We start from the raw sequence: 20,923 nt of genomic DNA on the forward strand, positions 1-20,923 counted from the left end.
GCTGGATCAGGGGTGTGGGCTCTGGCTGGGGCTGCAGGCTGGGGCCAGGGAAGAGGGATTTGGCGTGCAGGAGGGGGCTCGGGTAGGGGCATGGGAGGGGTTCTGGGCAGCACTGACCTCAGCAGCCCAAGCATTTCCCAGGGATGGAGGAAGTACACATGGCTCCCGAGAAGCGGTGGCATGTCGCTCCAGCTCCTAGGCAGTTGGGTGGCCAGGGAAGCTCTGTGCGCTACCCCCGCCCCCAGGCACCACCCCAAGCACTTTCTTCACAGCTCCCATTGGCCATGGCGTTCCTGGCCAATTGGAGCTGTGGAGCTGGCAGGCAGGGCAGGGCAGGGGCAGTGCACAGAGCCCCCCTCACCACCCCTTTGCCTAGGAGCCGGAGGGACATGCTAGCCACTTCCTGGGAGTCATGGGGAGCTGGGCACAGAGCTTGCCTGCTCTGGGTGGCCAACCAGACTCTTAGCAGCCCTGTCAGCTGTGCTGACTGGAGTTGCCAGCATTCCTTTTCAAGCAGGCATTCCGGACGCCTGGCAACCCTATGTTAGAGTCCAGTGCCTCATACGCTGAGGGTACTACTGGAATACAAATAAAGAGAAGCTGTAGTGCAGGGCCACATGGTGTGTGTGTGTGTGTGTGTGTGTGTGTGTGTGCGCGCGTGCGCGTGTGTGCGCGCGCGCGCATACTCTATCTTATTCACTTGATACTGTAGCCTGGCTTCCTATGGTCTTGGGAGCTGGGATTGTCATTTCCTGTGTGTGTGTGTAGCATCTAGCACCGTGGTGCCCAGCCTAGGTGTTACGGAACTATAAACATTGAATAATAAAAACAGATCAGTATATTTTTTGAGGATACACTTGTGACAGGTTGGACCCCTTAGGATGCCACCTGATGTGCTGAGATACCACTGAGCCTGCCTCTTATACCAGCTTGGGCACCCTTTTTACCTATCTTGCTAACCTAGGCTATTAAACCTCCTCCAGCAAACACACAGGCAGGGCCACACCCAACTGCAGAATGAAACAAACAGTTCTGGGAAGGCTCATCTTAAAGGACTTGCCCCAGCACTGAGGTGTCTACCTCCCTGGGAGTACAGACCCAAAGATATATTATGAAATCCGCCTCCTCCCTTAATGTGGAAGAAGGAATGCACAACTTCTCACCCCCCATCCCTGCCCTGGTTAGACATTACAGAAAATGGGTTTAATAATAAACAAAACCAAATTTTATTAACTGTAAAAGGCAGATTTTAAGTGGTTAAAGGGGTAGCAAACCGAACAAAGCAGATTACTAAGCAAATGAAACCAAACATACAAACTAAACTAGTTTCACTTAAGAAACTGGTTACAAAGAATATTTCTCACCCTAGATATCATTGCAGGCAGATTACAGAAAGTCTTGAAAGTCTCCCTTTTGAGACTTCAGGTATTATTACCCACAAGCTACGCTCTCTTCTAGCTTGGGTTCAACCCTTCTCCCCTCAGTTCAGTTTTTGCTTCCAAGTCTTTTTAAGTCTCTCCTTGGGTGGGGAGGTAGAGGAGAACCATGATGATGTCACTCCCCTGCCTTATATAGCTCTTGTGTAAGGTGAGATCCCTTTGTCTTCTAGTGGAAAACCACTGGCATTCCAAAAGGGGAAGAGGGGTATCTAGGACCAAGTGACTCGGACCCCGGTCTCTGCATGGCTGTGGCAGCCATTGCTTGTAGGCAGTCTCCAGTGTCTACTGGAAAGCTAAGCTCTTTCACAGTCCATTGTCTTTCCTAATGGCCAATGGCCCTTTTCCCTTGTTGTATCTGAAGTGTTAGCAGTGGACGTCACCCAAAGTAGCATAGTTGAACTACAGATACATAATCAATATTCCTAACTTCAGATACAGAAATGATACAGACATACAAATTGGACAGTTACATTCAGTAAATTGTAACCTTTCCAATGATACCTTGCAAACCCATCTTGCATAAAGTACATTTCAGTTGTGTCATATCATAAGCGTATTTTCAAAGAGAATATGGAATGAAACATCACACCACTTAATTCTTGTTATTCATGCAATTCTTGTTATTCATGCACACCCTTGTTTCCAGTTTGTTTTCTTGTGTGACTGAAAGTACAGTTCACCACATATTGTCATTTGTGCTCCTAGGCCCAACCTCCATGCTGAGGTTGCTAAACTTCCATGGAAGCAGTCTCCAACTCCCTAGTTACTGCCACAAAGATGTTACACTGAAAGATGAGAAGTTGGCCAGAGGGATCAGCCACCATTTCACTGCCACAATTTACAACATTCCTCTCCCTAGAGATGGCAGTCACATGCCTGACTGATCCTAAAGGACTAACCACCATGAGTCAGTCAGGCTCTCAGGAACAGACAATTCCAATTGAAACCAATGGGAATCATACCCATTTTAACAACAAGCATCAGGTCCCAGAGAGCACGACCAGCCATTGCTGAATGTTGTTGACGTGGCTGAAAAAGCAACACCATAAAATATTTCAAATGCTGTGAGTTTTGGGGGCAGCCAGGACTGTCCTCCGCTGCCTCCAGTGTGAGGGAGTCTTGGCTGGCCTGACTGGGTGTCAGCTACTCAAGCTCTCTCCTCTGGGCTATGCTAGCCCTGTCTTTACCTTGCAGGTTAACAATAGATGCCCCCCCCCCATCCCTGAGTCCCTTTGAATCATTCCCCTGTGAATTCCAGCCCCTGACACTGGCTACTCACAGAAATACCAGCTCCTCCACACCTAAAGGTGCAGTTTACCCCAGTTTACAGTTTTATCTTAAATCACCACTCCTGTAAACCACACAGCACTTATTATAAAACCAAAGTAGGTTTAAGACAGCATAAAGATTGAACTAGAATTGGCCATGGAAACAAATGGTTACAATACAAGATGAAAGTTACAGAATGTGAGTCTGGATCTACACTTATCAATAGTTCCCTTTCATACCTCATAAAGTAGGGTGTTCCACTCCTCCCCCAAAATTCAGGCTGTTGCAAAGTTGGCTGGTTTCTCAAGAAGCAGGATCCAAATATTCATGAAACACTGCCCCTCCACAAGGGGGTTTCTCAGTGAAGAGTGCTTCGCCCATCCCTGCGTTATACTGAAAACAGCCTTTTGTTTCTATTCACAGACAGGGCAACCCTTGTCTTATTGTAAAGTTCCTTTTTTAGCTTGAGGTGGTTATGGTTGTTTGCATTTGCCTCTGATGATCTCTCATTGGAAGTCCTAGTACTGTGCAAGGCGAAATGTTGAGCCTTGCACCACATCATCAACCAACCCAGGGTGATCATTCCAACCCTGTTGGAATGGACCATCACTGAGACACGTTATCTCTGGTGACTGTTTTTACTCCAAGTACATAAAGCATACTTTCAATATAAAATACATTGTTCTTTAAATATTACCTGTACATATGTTCAAGATTACAAATCTTAACAAGTTATGAGCTTTCTGTAGATACCCTGCATATTACTCTTTATGCATAAAATATCCTGTAAGTTGTATTTGGTGTAATGAGTTTATCAGGTCTGAGGTGAGTTGATTGCAACTCAGTGTATCTACATCTCTTTACATACTTACAAATCAAAATCTGGATGCAGTACTGACTTTTTAACATTCAAGCATGAATGCTCATAGCATCTATTAGCCATCATATGAAAGTTTATACTCTACTTAGCCAAATAATGTTTTACTTGCTATAAACAATTTTTTGCAGTGCTTGATGCTGTTCAAGTTTTGATTTATACCTCTGTTGGTAACTAGAGAAACATCGTGTAAATTGTTATGTTGGCGTTAAAAGTAAATATTCCACTTAAATAAATGCTTGAAGGAAAATAGCAAATCTAAATATCTGAGGGAAAGGAACAAATGATCTCTCACACACATTTCATATGGCATGAGTAATTGCCTTGTATGAGACCCCACTTATAAAATCTTCATTTTCAGCTTCAGTGAGCCCAGGAACAAAAAAGTCTTTTAATCTTATTGTCTGACCTGACACTTATAATGGCATTATTTATATATAGCATACTTCATATACATTTTCAAGGCACACTTACGAGGATGCACGAATGGCTTGATTAGATTTTAACACAAATAAACCAGTGCTCCTATAAGATAAATAAAATCAACTTCTGTTGTCAGTAACGTGGCTTGTTTAGTTACCATAGGCCGTCTATTTATATTGGCATCTTCCCACACTTGGACATATCAGTTGATCATTAAGACCAGATAAAGTAGCATTTCTCTTCTGAAAAACTGACGGGGGTGGGGGAAGTCTGGTCCTTGACTCATGGCATTGTATTCCCATGAGTCTGCTAAGGCAGAGGGAAGAAATGAAAAACATGCTTAAGAAGGAGTGGGCTGGGGAGAACTCAACCTTTGTGGAAGTAGGGGCAGGCACTGGGAAATATCAAAGGGAAAAGAAACTTGGAGCAGATTAAATGCCAGTTTTATTATTTTACATTGTAAATGATACTGTTAATGATTTCTTGTTAAAAAGCATAAATCATATATGAGGAGGGCAGCACTGCCTGTTCTCTGGAGCTGCTAAGTAGTGAGATCTAAATACCAGCCTTCATCCAGAGTCTAATACATTCCTCATTAGATCCTACTGAACATGGGACACGCAGAAACATTTTAAGAAATGCAGCTCCTCAGTTCAACACACCTCTGTCAAGCAATGGTCACATTAAAATCAACGGGAGTTCTGCTTAGATCATTGACTCTGGCCCCAACTGGTTCCTGACTCTTAGAAGGTCTCTCTAGTGCCAAGGAAAGTCAGCAAAGTCTCTGGAACTGCTGCCAAATTTAAGAAGTTTATGATGAAATTAAAGATTGTGTGTTTGAGATTTCTGGGCAGCTGAGAAATGGGTTGTTAAAGCATGTTTCTGATGAGAAGGCATAAAAAATAAAGAATGCTTTGTCAGATCCAGTCAAGGCACTAATGGGCTCTGGAGCATAGAAATAAGAGTGAGAAGCCAGAACCTTTGAATTCTTCCATCACCAGACTGGACTGCTTTGCCAAGCTTCCTTATGTCTTGGTAGGATTCTCTCTTGCCAGATTTAAATCTATATGATTTGTTCAGATATAACCCTAAGTTTACTACCAGGCAAATTGGTTGAAACTTAGTGAACAACAGAATCACCAGATACCTAGATAAACATGATATGTTGGAGAAGCGTCAACGCGGCTTTTGTAAGGGGAAATCATGCCTCACCAATCTACTATAATTCTTTGAAGGTGTCAACATGCAGTGGGCAGGAGTGACCCAGTTGATATCGTGTATTTGGACTTTCAGGAAACCTTCCACAAGGTCCCTCACCAAAGGCTCTTAAGCAAAGTAAGCAGTCATGGGATAAAAGGGAAGGTCCTCTCATGGATCAGTAACCGGTTAAGATAGGAAACAAAGGATAGAAATAAATGGTCATTTTTCAGAATGGAGAGAGGTTAAATAGTGGGGGGAGTCCCACAATGATCTGCACTGGGACCAGCGCTGTTCAACATGTTTATAAATGACCTTGGAAAGGGACAAACAGTGAGGTGACAAAGTTTGCAGACTACACTAAATTACTCAAAGCTGACTGCACAGACATAAAAGGACCTCACAAAACTGGGTGACTGGGCAACAAAATGGTAGATGAAATTTAATGTGGATAAGTGCAAAATAATGCATGTCGGAAAACATAATCCCAACTATACAGATAAACTGTTGGGGTCTAAATCAGCTGTTACCACTCAAAGATCTTGGAGTCATAGTGGATAGTTCTCTGAAAAGGAGCAGTCATAAAAGCTAACAGAATGTCAGGAACTATTAGGAAAGGGATAGATAAGAAGACAGAAAATATCATAATGCTGCTATATAAATCTGTGGTGTGCCCACACCTTGAATACTGCATGCATTTCTGTTCACCCCATCTCAAAAAAGATAGATTAGAATTGAAAAAGGTACAGAAAAGGGCAAGAAAAATGATTAAGGATACAGAACTGCTTCCACATGAGGAGAGAGTAAAAAGACTGGGACTTTTCAGCTTGAAAGAGAGTTGACTAAGGGGGAGCTATGATAGTCTATAAATCATGAATGGTGGGGAGAGAGTGACTAAGGAAGTGCTATTTACCTTTTAACATACCGCAAGAACCAGAGGTCACACGATGAAATTGATAGGCAGCAGGATTAAAACAAACAAGAGGAAGTACTTCTTCATGCAACACCCAGTCAACCTGTGGAACTTGTTGCCAAGGGATGTAGTGAAGGCCAAAAGTATTACTCGGTTCAAAAAAGAACTAAATAAGTTCATGGAAGGTTGGCTATTAGCTAAGATGATCAGGGATGCAACCCTATGCTCTGGGTTTCCCTAGCTTCTGACTGCCAAGAGCTGGGAGTGGATGACAGGGGATGGATCACTCAATAATTGCTCTGTTCTGTTCATTCCCTCTGAAGCATCTAGCACCAGCCATTGTCAGAAGACAGGATCCTGGGGTGGGTGAGACCAATGGTCCATCTACTATGGCCTTCCTTATGTTCTAAAATTAAAAAATGAGTGTGACACTGGCAAACAAGGTGCCCGCTCATGCCAAGCTCCCCGCATCTCACTTGCATACTGAACAACACATAGCTTGAATTAGTCTGGTTCACTTGTGTGTTAGTACTGTCAAAATAGGTATTAGAGTTATAAAAATGTGTTTAGTGTTTAGATTGTATTGAATGTTTGTAAATTGCTGCATGCATTCCTCGCACTTATAACATCTGATCAAAGTGGTGCCTCAGAACACTGTAGACAGAGGCTTTGGCGTGATGGCTACATACATGGCTTGTAGAGAGGATATGGCCACACACCCTATTATGGCACTTTTAAAATATTGACTATATCTTGGGCAGTTAGGTGTAAGAGAAGTATCAAAATAGGCAGCAGCGTAATCCATTGCCTTTGTCAATAATTTAGCACTGCAGCGTTTTGAACAAAGAACATTGCCCCAACCAAGTGAAGCAGTGATTCCGCAAGTCTAAGAAAAGCTCTGAGTCTCGCCAGCCACATTGCTATGGAGATGAGAATGGACCTGTTGAAATGTGTTAGAACAAATACAAATGCCAGTCTGATCACATGTGTCATCTGGGAGGTTGATTTGAAGGCTGAGTAATTACACTGTTTAAGCAGATGAGCTCTAGAAATGTGAACATTGTTGCTTGTATGTTACCAATTTCTAAAGCCCAGGGAGACTGTAACAATAAAAAGTCCTTCGTTTTTTTGATCAGCCTGGAGATCTCCTCATTGTTCTTATGACCTGTCGGCTCCTTCTCCACCCTCCACGTTCCTATGTATTACAGTAGGCCCTATGCACTGTAGACTCCTGCACTTTGACTTTTGAAGCTCTCCAGTTCCTTCAGTGCCTCTCCTCTCACTAGTCACTACTCTGCTCTTTTTCTCAATCCTGTGTTGCTCTGCTTCTCTGTCTTCAGCCAGACCCTTTGTGCTTATCATCCATCTCTCCAAACTCCTCTTCCCTGCTCTTGGTCCCAAGCAGTGTGGTACCTGCCCCTGCTGCTGCTTTGGCACTCCAATATCACCCACACTTTTGTCCCACATGGCAAGCTCCCCAACACTTTCCCTTGTTCTCAGTTATCTGCCACCCTTTCAGCACAGGGAGTAGCTGATGTTTTCAGTCAAATCTCTCTGCTCAATAGCTCTAGTTTTCCTTGGCACTCTTTGCCCTTTCTCTGTCTTCTTGTGATTCCCTCTGAATCTTTTAATTTCTTCTAGTGCCTACCCATAGCAGCAATTCTGGCCTTTATCTCCCCTTGGATGTTTTCTGAATCCTCTCTTAGCATTCACTGGTAGTTCTGTAGTTCTTACCTAATGCATTCCCTCTGACCTTCCCAGTGCACTCTTGAACCATTCCCCCATTCAGCCCATGTACGTAATGCAGCAGAGCATACAGTAAAAGCTGTCCTAATACGCCATCTGCTTTAGGAGAAGGAATGAGCCACAAGCTCCAATAATATTTAACTAGGACAGAGCATTCAGACAAGAATAACTCCTGCTGGAGACGGACATGTTATTCAATCTTCGACAAGTAAAAAGAGTGAACTTTCAGCAAAAATGCTGAGCTCTCCAAGTGCTCATTGATGTTGGAATGCCTGTGAGGGAAGGAGATTAACTGGGAAAGGGAGGAGATACTGTAACTCAAACCATCTGATAGAAAAAAATATTGGTCCTGGAGTCTCTCAGAGTTGCCAGATCCTATCCCACAGGCACCAACCCAACCCATAAACCTCACAGATGAGAATATTGAAGCTTGACTGCTCAGCCAAGTGCAAGAATAAAAGTGATTTTGTAAAGGCAGCTTCAATGTCCTATTTAATAGGGACCTATTTCTGCTGGATTCTGCTCACTCGGTTCCGTCATGATCCCACCTACTCACATACCTTCATTATTTTTCTGAACTATGCTAAGCACAGTAGGGTCCTCGTCCTTGGCTGAGATTTCTAGGCGTTACTGTAATACATAGGAACATAAAGCATAGGATGGGAAGGGACCTTCTGAGTCATTGACTCCAGTCCCCTGCTATCACAAGCAAACCTGTCACATTCCATTCATAAATGTAGCAAGCTCCATCTTCAAATTGGTTAGATTGTTTGCCCCTCCCCCCACTCCTATTGGAAAGCTGTTCCACAATGTCACTGCTGCGATGGTTAAAAACCTAATTTCCAGTCTAAATTTACTCCTAGCCAGTTTATATCATTTGTTCCTATACCAGCTTAAATAGCTCTTCCCTCTCCCTGATGTTTGACTCCCAATGTATTTATATAGAGCAAGCAGATCCCCCTCAGCCTCCGTTTTGCTAGGCTAAACAAGCCAAGCTCTTTTAGGCCACGTCCACACTACAGAGTAAAATCAAAATTAATACAATCGATTTTATAAAACAAGTTTTATAAAATCGATTTTACGCGTCCACACTAGGGCACATTACTTCGGTGGTGTGCGTCCATGGTCCCAGGCTACCATCGATTTCCGGAGCGGTGCACTCTGGGTAGCTCAGTAAAAGAATGAGACCAATAACTTCGATTTCCGTTCACACTAACCCTAAATCGATATAGTAATATCGATTTTAGGGTTACTCTTGTTGAGCAGGAGTACAGAAATCGATTTTAAGACCCCTTAAAATCGATTTTAAATGCCTTGTAGTGTGGATGGGTACAGCGTTAAATCGATTTAACACTGTAGTGTGGACCAGGCCTTAGTCTCCTCCATTGCTCTGCTCATCCTAGTAGCCCGGCTCTGCACCAGTTCCAGGTATGTGAGTGATCACAATTATACAAGTATCAGAGGGGTAGCCATGTTAGTCTGGATCTGTAAAAGCAGCAAAGAATCCTGTGGCACCTTATAGACTAACAGACGCTTTGGAGCATGAGCTTTCGTGGGTGAATACCCACTTTGTCAGATGCATGTCGATTATATACACAATATTCCAGATGAGGTCTTACCAGTGACTTGCAGAATGGCATTATTACTTTTCTACATCTATTGGAAATACCTCACCTGATACATCCTAGGATCGCATTTACTTTTTTCACAGCTGTATTTAATTGGCAGCTCAGACATCCTGTGATCTATGAATACATATAATGAAAGTACATAACTTGCAATCCTTCTCAGCCTCAATTAAGCCTCCAGTGCTTTTTAAAGCTTCTGGCCCACTCTGAGCATATTCTTCTAATTCCCACTTCTGTAATTTTAAGATTGTTCACAAAGATCAAAGGGAGGGAACTGAAATGTGGAAGATGAACAAGAGGAAGTGAAAGTGGAGGCCTAGCCCTAATGCTGCCCCTTTCTGTGCCTATGTCTGGCATCTGAATTCCAGCCCAGCTTTGACATTATATCCCCAGCAAGCAGGGTTGTTATTTGCTGTTTATTCAGACATCCAAACTTTACCAAACTGATGGCCACGTTGGCAACATGTCAGCAGCCTGACGGAAGCTCTAAACTTGCATGAATCAGAATAGGTTGAAATTGCCCTTAATTTAAATACCGATCTGCAGCCCACAGACATGGCAGCTTCAACTATTCTGTTTCATGCAAATGCTCCATCTTGGAGACACATTCTGTCTTGGATCCAGATCACAGACATTATTAGAGCAAGTCCATCCTCCAGCATGTGTGGGCTATAGTTTCCAGTTAGGAGTGAGGCGTGCTGGGAGCAGCTGTCTCCAAAGGCTGCACCTAATTAAAGGGCGAATGTCACTGTTTTTGACCCAGTCAATCATTTCCAAAGTTTTCAATATTTTCTCTCTACCCCTTTTCCAGCTCCTTCTCTGTCTGGTTCACGCTGGGGGCTGCTGGTACTGCTCTAATGGAGCCCAGTTCATTATTGTCCTGTGGGTCACCTTGCATAAAAGGGCTGTAAACAGGCATGAACCCCCCCCAAACACACACACCCACACCTGAGGAATATCCCCAGCATAGGGAACCTCTGCACTACTTCCAAAGGAGCCCTGGGTTCACAGGGCATTCAGGAGAGGGCCAGAAAGTGGAAGGGGCAGATTGTTAGCAGGTAGGGACATGGCCAGGGTGAAGCTGCATCCCTGTGGTTCTACAACCTGGCAATAGGAACCATTGTATCAGGGGAGCAAATTAGGGTAACCTTAGAAGCCACTGAGAGGGCTAAACCATCCCCTGGCAATGTCTACTCTGGGCAGTTCATAAACAGGGGAAGCATTCCTCCCATCCCAGTGACTTTCCTAGGCTTCACTGGGAACAGGAGTAAACTAGAAGGTAGCAAAACCCTGTACTGCACTAGCAGCAAGCACAAGGACATCCTTAGCAATAAGGCAGTATGAAAAACTAAGGAGTTGCCCTAGAGAAACATGGCTACATAAACAGAGAATGCATCAAAGGATATGCAGCCGTCAAAGCGCTCACAGTGTTTATAGCTATGCTCAAAAGCCTCAAAAACCAACTCAGGATCCCCTACTAATCTTTTAAAATATTACAAGGGCTAAAGTGATATTGTGGAATGTATAAACCACACATTCCCATTTTGTTGATTTGATCTCCTTATTAAAAACACTCCCAAGGAGCTCAAATTGCTTTTATGCAGGAAACGCTTCTCCAGATGAGCACGTACAGCATGAAACCCACAGGAAATTGGTTAAGGAAAAACTCACAGCAAACTGGTTCTTGTTCTAGAAGCTGAAGCTCATGGTTCCAACTAGAAAGCCAGACTGGGAAAGTACTGTAATTAAAGATGTTACATGCTGAAGGACCAGTAGGATGGGAGTCAAGTGGCTATGCCATTGTCAATCAGAAACGGACTGTGCCTCTTTTTGTTTGAAAAGGCAAGGCTTCCCTTTGGTAAGGCCCCACAGGTCTAGAAATCAGGCCTGAAATGCTAGCAGGTAGCTGACAGCTCCATACTGCCACCTAGCAAGAGCTGTAACCGGCTCACGCACACTGCCCTTGACCATCTGCAGACACAGACCATGGGAAGTTCCGCCACAAGGGGTCTGACCGGGAGCAACCTCATGGCTGCTGATTGACTCCCCACCCTATATAAACCTAAGGGTATTCAAGAAAGTGTCCAGGCAACAGTGTTGATTTCCTGTGCTGTCATGCCATTCCTTGCTCCTTAATTCCTGGCTTCAACCTCAGCTTGATTTGGAATTTGCCTTCTGACTCAGACACTGACCCTTAATATCAAACCTGACCTGAAACCTGATTACACTTTACTCCATGCCTCAGGGTTGCTCCTGCTCCAACCCTTGGTCCTGACTGCCTGTGTTGGGATCCTGACACCTTTAAGCCTAACCAAACATTGCAGATTTTTTGGAAGGGCAAATGAAGTGCACAGCTCCCCACAGAGAGGATCAGGATACAGAAATGGGGGTTCTGAAAAGAGACTTTGGCAAAACAACTTTTTTCCCCTCTTACAGAGCCAAGATGTTATGCCTCATTGTGAAGTACCTCCACTCAGAATACACCCAGCACTGCACGTGAACCAGCCACTACAGACCTATTATATTCTATGCAAGTTCTCATACTGTGCGTATCACCTCAATGATATTATTACCTCAACACCAACCAGCAGATTCAGCTTGCACAGTTGCAAAGCACAACAGGACCAAGTTTAGACATTCCCAAACCCAGACAAGCAGACAATTCAGGTCCTCTTTCAGCAACCTGCAGGGAACTTTGAGGGAGGAGCACAGGTTGCAGGAAGGAAGAGTTTGAAGGAGGCACCAAGAAGCCAGTCTGTGTGCAAGTGGCTGGAATGCTATCTGCAGTTACAGCACCTCTGTAAATAGTTCTCTTAACAAACAGTATTAAGTTTTAGAAACATGGAGTCTTCATGTTACTACCCAACAGATGGTACAAAAAAACATGGCAGCACCAGGCACTCTAGTGAGGCCCACACCAAGGAAGACTGTGATTTAGGACATTCCAGTACTTCTGGGAATGGTGTGGGCCCTCCCCTGCCTGCATGACCTCACACGCACCATCATGTCACACAGGGGAAACCACTTTGAAGAGTACACTGCTTCATCCCTGCCGGCATGTCCTTACACACACAATGCATATGAGTTCAAGCTGGCAGGAATGGAGCAGCACATGCTTCAGAATGGCATTTCCCATCCAATACTGGACAAAACTATGTCCAGTTTTGTTTCAGTACCAGATGGGGAACAAACTGCCCAAAAAGAGGGCTGCCCAGTTCAAAAATCAGATGAGTGGGGTCCCTATTGTGATTAACAAGCAAACAAAGCAACAGCTAGAAACAGAGCGAAGAGGCAGCATGGAGGGACTCCAAACACAGGGCTTGCTGAATTTGCAGACAAAATACTTCGGACAAGCATGGAAGCAGGGGAAGCAATAACACTGCTCTACAGCCAAAATGCTTCTGAAATAAATGTAGTCCAACTTTTCTAATTCTGGGTCACTGAGAACGAAAATGATGCTTAAAATTGTTGATTGGCTCTAGTTTTCAAGATATGCTATTGGGTCAGTATATACGACCCTTGACTTGGGAATGGCGGAGGATAAGTGAGTTATAAAGGGAAGGGATCTCAATTTAAACCAGAAATGACTAAAATACATCTTTGACTGGATCTATGAATAAATCTATGACTGGGTTTGGACAGTACTTGCTTTTTAGGCAAAACAATGAATGATGCAATCTGAAGCTGGTATTGCGTCATACATGATATGAATTGCATCATGTTATTCCTAGAAGTCATGGATGATGCAATCATAACGAAGCTTACATCACTCTGCTGAACAAATTGCCCTATATCAGCTCTAGAAATCATACAGTGTCGTGCTCTCTTATTTGTCAGTGTTTAATTTTGCAAAGGGACTCATTTCTGTTTAGCCAAAGTGAGCAGAGATGCCTCGTACTTGTGTGAACAGTGCAGATAACTTCTGCTATGTTTGTGGTGAAGTGACTTTTGCATCACAAAAGCGCAGTATAAGCACTATGGTTAAGAAAGCCTATCACCTTTATTTTGGCTGCAAAATTGGAGATCAGGACAAGAGGTGGGCCCCGCACATATGCTGCAACTCTTGTGCAACAAATCTTCCCCAGTGGTTGAACAGGAAAAGGAAATCTATGCCTTTTGCAGTGCCAATGATTTGGAGAGAGCCAACAGATCATACCAGCAATTGTTACTTCTGCATGGTGCCTCCAGTTGGGAAAGGTGTGTCGAAGAAGAAAAAGTGGACTGTGCATTATCCAAACATTCCATCAGCTATACGCCCAGTACCCCACGGAGAAGGACTGCCGGTTCCTGATGCACCAGAATCATTCTCACTTGAGTCAGATGAGGAAGAGGAAGAGGATGAAACTTCTGGTCCTGAACCATCAATGTCACAGGACAGGACCCACATTTTCTCCCATCTCCTCTTCTGAACCACACCTCATAACACAAGGTGAACTGAATGACCTTGTCAGGGATTGGAACTACCCAAGAGTAAGGCAGAGCTGTTGGGCTCCAGACTACAGCAGTGGAATCTCCAGGCAGGCTATCAGGGCAAATGGAGCCCATCAATGCTTGCAGTCTATTGCTGGACAGTGACAAGAGATGCTCCATTTAATGAATACAAGAGACAAGCCAAGAAGCGCCGAGTAGACACTGAATAGGACTAAACTATGTACATAATAGTTTTTTGCCTTTTGTTTCATAATAAATTTTATTTATATAACCCTTTTGCTGATTTTTAAAGTGTTACATAAACAGGACAGGTGAAATAGTATCATGTAAAGCAACCATAAACACATGAAAAGACCTAGGTTTACAATTTATGATTAAAACTCTACTATCTACACAATATACATAGACATAAAATGTAAAAACGTAAATATCTTAGAAACAGTAGCCAATCAGTTGTTTTAATTGTCATATTTGAATTCAGCACATCAAAATACATAATAAATATCACATTTTATCTCTGAAGCAGACGACTTCTCAAAAATTGTAGACCAATGTAATTGAGTCTGTATGCAGAGCTGACCATGGGGGATAAAAAGACTTGAGAGAATTAAATTTGACAGAAAATATCAGTTTATTTTTAAGCATTTTTTTCCCAATTTACATTGTTTTAAATGTTCATTTGTGAGAAATTATGAGGGGAGGAAGGGTCAACATCACACGTAAAAATATACACAAACTAAATATCTTCAAATCTAACTCTAATAAGTTCTCAAACAACATTTTTCTTACTCTGCCTATCTGTACATTTCTTTTATTATCAATGGAAATATTTTTCCTCAATATTTACAGTAAAAATCTAATCCTTCCAAGCATAGGGATAAAGATGAAAAAAATGAGGTAAAGCTTTTTTAAACTCTCTCTATAGGAAAACAGGACAAGAAGTGAGAACCATTGCCAGGAATAAATGGACACAAATCAGACATTAGGAATGGCAATATACAAAAACTTGTAGGAGAGCACTTCAACCTCCCTGGACACACTATAACAGACCTTAAGGTGGCCATCCTGCAGCAAAAAAAACTTCAGGACCAGACTTCAAAGAGAAACTGCTGAGCTTCATTTCATCTGCAAATTCGACACCATCAGCTCAGGATTGAACAAAGACTGTGAATGGCTTGCCAACTACAGAACCAGTTTCTCCTCTCTTGGTTTTCACACCTCAACTGCTAGAACAGGGCCTCATCCTCCCTGATTGAACTGACCTCGTTGTCTCTAGCTTGCTTGCTAGCATATATATACCTGCCCCTGGAAATTTCCACTACATGCATCTGAGGAAGTGGGTATTCACCCACGAAAGCTCATGCTCCAAAACATCTGTTAGTCTATAAGGTGCCACAGGATTCTTTGCTGCTTTTACAGATCCAGACTAACACGGCTACCCCTCTGATAATTGCCAGGAATAATGCCCATAATGCTGCAACAGCTGGTAGAGGTGTCTGAGGTGTACTGTGACACCAGACAAAATGAAACTGTGGAGAGATACTGGTTTGTTTTTTTTAAAACCTGAAACCAGCAAAGAGAACAGATAATTACATTGCAGGGCTGAGAACTCTGTTGTCCACGTGCAACTTTGGGGACATAAAAGATTCCCTGATTAGGAGATAGGATAATTTGTGGGACACTTGATTCCAGCTTCCACGAGTGAAACAGATCTACCCCCAGAAAAATGCTTCCAAATAGCAAGGGCAGATGAACTGCCCGAGGAAAGGATCAAAACAGCAATAGCTACTAGTGCAGAACAGGTACACAGGAACCCAGGAAGCAGGACAAAGATGAAGTGACTGAAAATGTGAACATCATAGTCCAGTGTACGTACTGCGGAAAGCAACACAAAAGGCAGAAAGAAAAATGCCCAGTTTATGGACAATGGGGTAAAGGGAGTAGAAAACAGAACCACTGTCTGTTCCAATGCTGAAGCTACCCCAGGAAGAAGGGAAAAAAGCAGCAGAATGTGCAGTGATTGAGGATGTAAAGACTTCTAGTGAAGAGGAGAATATCTTCAGTGTGACTTGGAGACTCTTTGGGATCTGCTAATGTACACACACTATGGAAGAAGGCTGCTAGTCATTTAATTGCCATATTTACAGCTATGCTATTAGAACAACGACTAATTCAATCCCAGATGGATTGCTGAGCCAGCTGCAGAGTAATCCCAGCAACGCTGATAAACAGCAATTTTATACGGCAGAAACATGACCAAGTGATCATGACGTACAATAAAACCATTCTGAGGCCAGTGGACAAATACATACTGCTGATAAGAAACCCACAAAGCAAGAGATTATCTCTGGGAGTTATAGTAGCTGACGCATAGAAGTATCTCTCAAAGCTGGGCAGTGCAAACCATGGATTTAGTTGCAATACAGCACGAGAATATCCCCAGTTTGAGAGAGGAGGGAGAACAGTCACTGTCCAGCATTCTAATAGAAAATATGGACCTAGAGAGCCTCAGCTAGCAGGTAGCCTGATGTAGGAGAGGTAGAAGAAATGAGGTACATATGCAATATCCTGTAATAACAGTAATAACACAAATAAGTGGGATAGTGGTTTGAAGCCTATAAAGCTGAGCAAGCTGCAACGGGCTGGTGATAAAGGCCATACACTAACAACCTCTGGTCCCAAGTCAGTAAAACCGGTCACAAAAGACATAGCAAAAATTGCTAAAAGGAAAGATGGATGTAGAAACCTGCATGGAGTTTGGAGGAAGGATCACAGGTTGCAGGAGAGAGGAGTTTGAAGGAGACACCATGAAGGCAGTCTTCTGTGTTTACATGGCTAGAATGTTATCTGCAGTTCCAATATCTTTATACATAGTTTTCAGATTAGTTTTAGAAATATGGAATCCTCTCATGTTATTACCCAGCATGTAGTATGTGAAACATATTTTAAGTCCACGGTTTAGTCACAGATAAGGCTGAGACTTCTGCAGCAGCTGGTGCTGGCACAGGGGCTGCCTGGCTCAGGCAGCCCCTGGGCCAGCAGCAGTAGTTTGGGTGTGTGGGAGGGGACTCAGGGCTAGGGGCAGAGGGTTGGAGTGTGGGGCAGCGCTTACGTCGAGTGGGGGGCTTCCCAGCTCCCACGAGCGTGGACCTGCAGCTCCTAGATGGCAGAGGGGACAGGGGTACTCTGCATGCTGTCTGCAGGCCCCGCCCCTGCAGGTCACATTGGCTGTGGTTCTCAGGCAATGGGAGCTGTGTAGATGGTGCTTGCGGCAGGAGCAATGCACAGAGCCCCCTAGCCCCTCCGCCGCCTAGGAGCTGCGGGGATACGTGGAGCCAGGTACAGAGCCTGCCAGCCGCACCAACCCTCCCCTGCCCCAGTGGGGGTCCCAGGTGGCATGCTGCTGCCCAGCTTGCCCCCCGCAGCACCAGTGGAGGTCCTGGGCCACCTCCTCCAGCACCCATAGCACCCCAAGACCACCAGCCCAGCCCCTTGCCCCCAGACCACCCCCTCAGGTTTTAGGTAGGGGTATATAGTAAAAGTCATGGACAGGTCACGGACCATGAATTTTTGTTTCTTGACCAGTCTATGACTTTTACTAAAAATACCTGTGACTAAAACATAGCCTTAGTCATAGACCATAAATAATCTCTGGGTAGTGCTTTGCAAGCCACAGCACACTCACTCACCAATTTAATTTCATAATGCTTATTTGCACGGTCCCAAAGGACCACATTTTCAAGAGTCTAATCTGGCATGCTCAGAAACCTGGATGTGGATGCATGTGGCCTGCACCACTATTAAACATGGGCCTGAGCTGCAAAATTCATATGTGAGCACAGATGCCAAACCTATCCCTAGCTCCCAGAAAAAGTTATTGGGGTATTTGTCCACTAGAGGAGGGAAACTGAGCCACAAAATCCCAATCTGGGTCAGATCAGCATCTGCCTACAGTTTGGAAGTAGAAAGATGCAAGGTTTCTAGCTGGTATCTTCGCCAGTTTCCACACTCAGTTCAGGCAATCAGGCTTCTGACAACTCATCCTGTACACAAAATACTGACTGGGAACCCCATCTGTCTTCTACACAGAGGCCAGGCTGCGGTCAAATCTTTAAATAGTAGCAGACATTGGCACAGTCCAAACAAGCTGCAGTTCAAGATGATAGAGTCAGTTTAACTCTGCAGCAACAGCAGAGAGCAGAGGTTGGGCATCTTCTGCCATTAAGCTGTCACGGCACATGTTTTGGGAACCCCAACTGCAGATTTACAGGTTCATCTCAAACACACTATATAGACCCCAGTGCCATGAAGAACAAGACTCTGCCTTGAGCCCAGACCAACATCCAGCTACATGTGTCCAGAAAAAAAAAAAAGAGGCCCTTTCAGGGATAATCAGTCATAGTTCTTTTTCTCTTACCCACATTGGCTATTCTCTTTCCAGAGCCAGACATTTTCCGAGAGACAGGGACAAGAGCTGCTCAACACATTAGCCCTATCACCAACTGCTTCCTGTCATGTGAGTCCACAGTAGAAGTCAGTAGGCCCCAATTATTCTCTCCCCAATGCAGAGATAAATGTCAATCAATGGAAAGAAAAGCAGAAAACAAGAGGAGTCAAGAAATTAATCCAAACTGTAACTGCAAAGCAAAACAGCTTTCACGTACGCAGCACTCTACTGATGTAGGGCTAGAATTCAGGGCATGAAGTACCTATGGATTATGCTAAACACACTATTAATATGCTACACTAATACTGTGTTAACTATGTGTTGGATCATGAGCCCTAACAGTCTAGGCTTATGAAGCCATCTTTTCTTACCTCAGCCAAGAGTCCTGGTGTTCTACCGAAGGCAAGAAAGAGATTAGAGTAGCTCATATCTGAGTATTCTGGGTAACAGACCCTGCAGGGGGAAAGGGATAGAATACTCATCACCTTCACCTGAGCCCACGCTCAGATAGTGCAACTCCAATGAGTTGCCCCAGAGCACACCTGACTATGGGAACTGCTCCCAGTTGATAAAATGGGATGGGCTAGAGGAAGCTGAAAGGCAAATTAACTCATTAATCCAGGTGGTGCAAAAGGCACAGGAAGGAAGTGGAAAGGGGAGGGGGCCAGCTAGAGATCTCCCCTCACCTAGTCTAAGGAGCTGATGGCTTCATGTTACTGTGGGAGGAGGTGGTATAGTCTGTAGGTAGGAAAGGACCCAAGAAATAAATAGTACAAGGTGTTTTACCAGAAGAAGGTCTGAGCAATTTGTGGGGCTAGAAAGTAGGTAGGGGCAAGCCCACCTTGCTACAGGGACCTGGAACTTGAAATTCCACTTACAGAAGGTGATGTCTGAGGCAGAGCTAAAGGCATCATTCCAGTCAGAAGACACAGTACAGCTGCTAATTCCCACAGTGAACTTATAAAAGATCAGATCCAGAGGAACACTGAATGTGGGTCTCCGGTGAGACGTGCTGTTATGGAGATGCTGCCTGGTTTGGAAAGCAGATTGGTCTTTCTTGCCTATTGATGGGGTGGGAAAGGTTATTTAGGAAGCAGCAGATGAACTTCAAAAAAAATTGATTTGGCATATTGACTGTAGAGGAGAGTATGCCTATATTTAACAAACCCAGAGAGTGTGTGTCTTTGCATCTTCCCCCCCTAAGAAACAGTTTATTATAGATAGTTGGTCACTGTCAAATAATGAGAACAGGATGATGCAAATCCCTAGGTGGGATTTTTTAGGAGGAATATGCAGCTGCACGAGTTCTGTTTCTCCTTCAAGCCTGCAGTTCTTTAGTTGTTTAGGCTGTGGGTATTTTATTTAATCAATAATTAAGGCCTTACTTCATTTGCGATATTGCAGAAATTGCCAATCCTGCAGGATTAGGCTTCCACCACAATTTTGATTTTAATTGGTATCTTGGTATGGACAAGTCTTCACAAAGCAAAGCTGGGGCGTGAAGGTGGGGTGCACGGCGCTAACAATCTATGCCTGTGAAATGTAAAAGGCTAAAGTGACTGGACTCGATTCTTCAGTAGTTGTTTAAGACTTAGTCTTCTGAATTTACATTGGACTGGTCACTTTTTTTTTAATGTAATATAGTTGCAGCAAAATGTCTGGTTATGAAAATAATTATCAGGCATAACATAATACTTGAGTATTTATATCATTCCAGCAAATTTTTCTTAAACAAATTCTCAGACTTTTCCAAATGACCACTATGAATAAAGGTCAATTATTATTTTTCTGTGATTTTTTTCCTTGTCTTATCTGCAACTCAGCCTCAATTATTTAAAGATCATGATTCAGGTAGGGCCTTAGCTATAATTGATGGCTCCTCCACTATGGAAAGCTGTAATGGAATGAGCTAATAACCAAAATAGGTTAAAGTTCACTATTGTCAAAAAACTTAAGAGGGTCCAAATTCAAGCATTATACAAGTGGTTGTGGAGCTGCACTCACATCAGGGCTGACTCTGATATGTTGTTCCTAAGGGAATAAATAAAATTTGACAGGAAATTGGTTCTTTCTGTCAGATGTTACAATCACTTCTGCTACAATCCATGCAGAAAATCAGGACCAGGTAATGGCTAGTCATGTGGCAAGTTCTCATCACTGCTGCTGACTGCCTAAAATTGTGCTGCACATCCTATTGGGTGTGTTATCCTATCTCACTTGTCCATCTGTTTGTCTCTCCCACCTGTTATGACTTATCTGTTAAGCCCTGGCCCAAAGAGTTTATCACTTGTCCCCACATCCCCAGACTGGTCAACAGCCTCTGACTGCCCCTTACCCCGGCGGGGCTGGCCCCCCCTGGGAGTTCCTCCCCTACGCCCTTGCTGTCAGCAGCCAAAGCACCATCCTAGGAACCAGGTCTCCAGCAGATTTGGAACCTGGAGCTGCCCCAGGCCCCCGGGAGCAAGATCTGCCCCCCCACAGGAGTGTGCGCTGGAGCCGCCCCCATGGGACTGGAACGGGGACATGGCGAGGGCGGGGCAGATTTTTATTGTT

The sequence above is a fragment of the Gopherus flavomarginatus genome, chromosome 5 (genome assembly GCF_025201925.1).
Source record: "Gopherus flavomarginatus isolate rGopFla2 chromosome 5, rGopFla2.mat.asm, whole genome shotgun sequence".
NCBI classification, from domain to species: domain Eukaryota; kingdom Metazoa; phylum Chordata; order Testudines; family Testudinidae; genus Gopherus; species Gopherus flavomarginatus.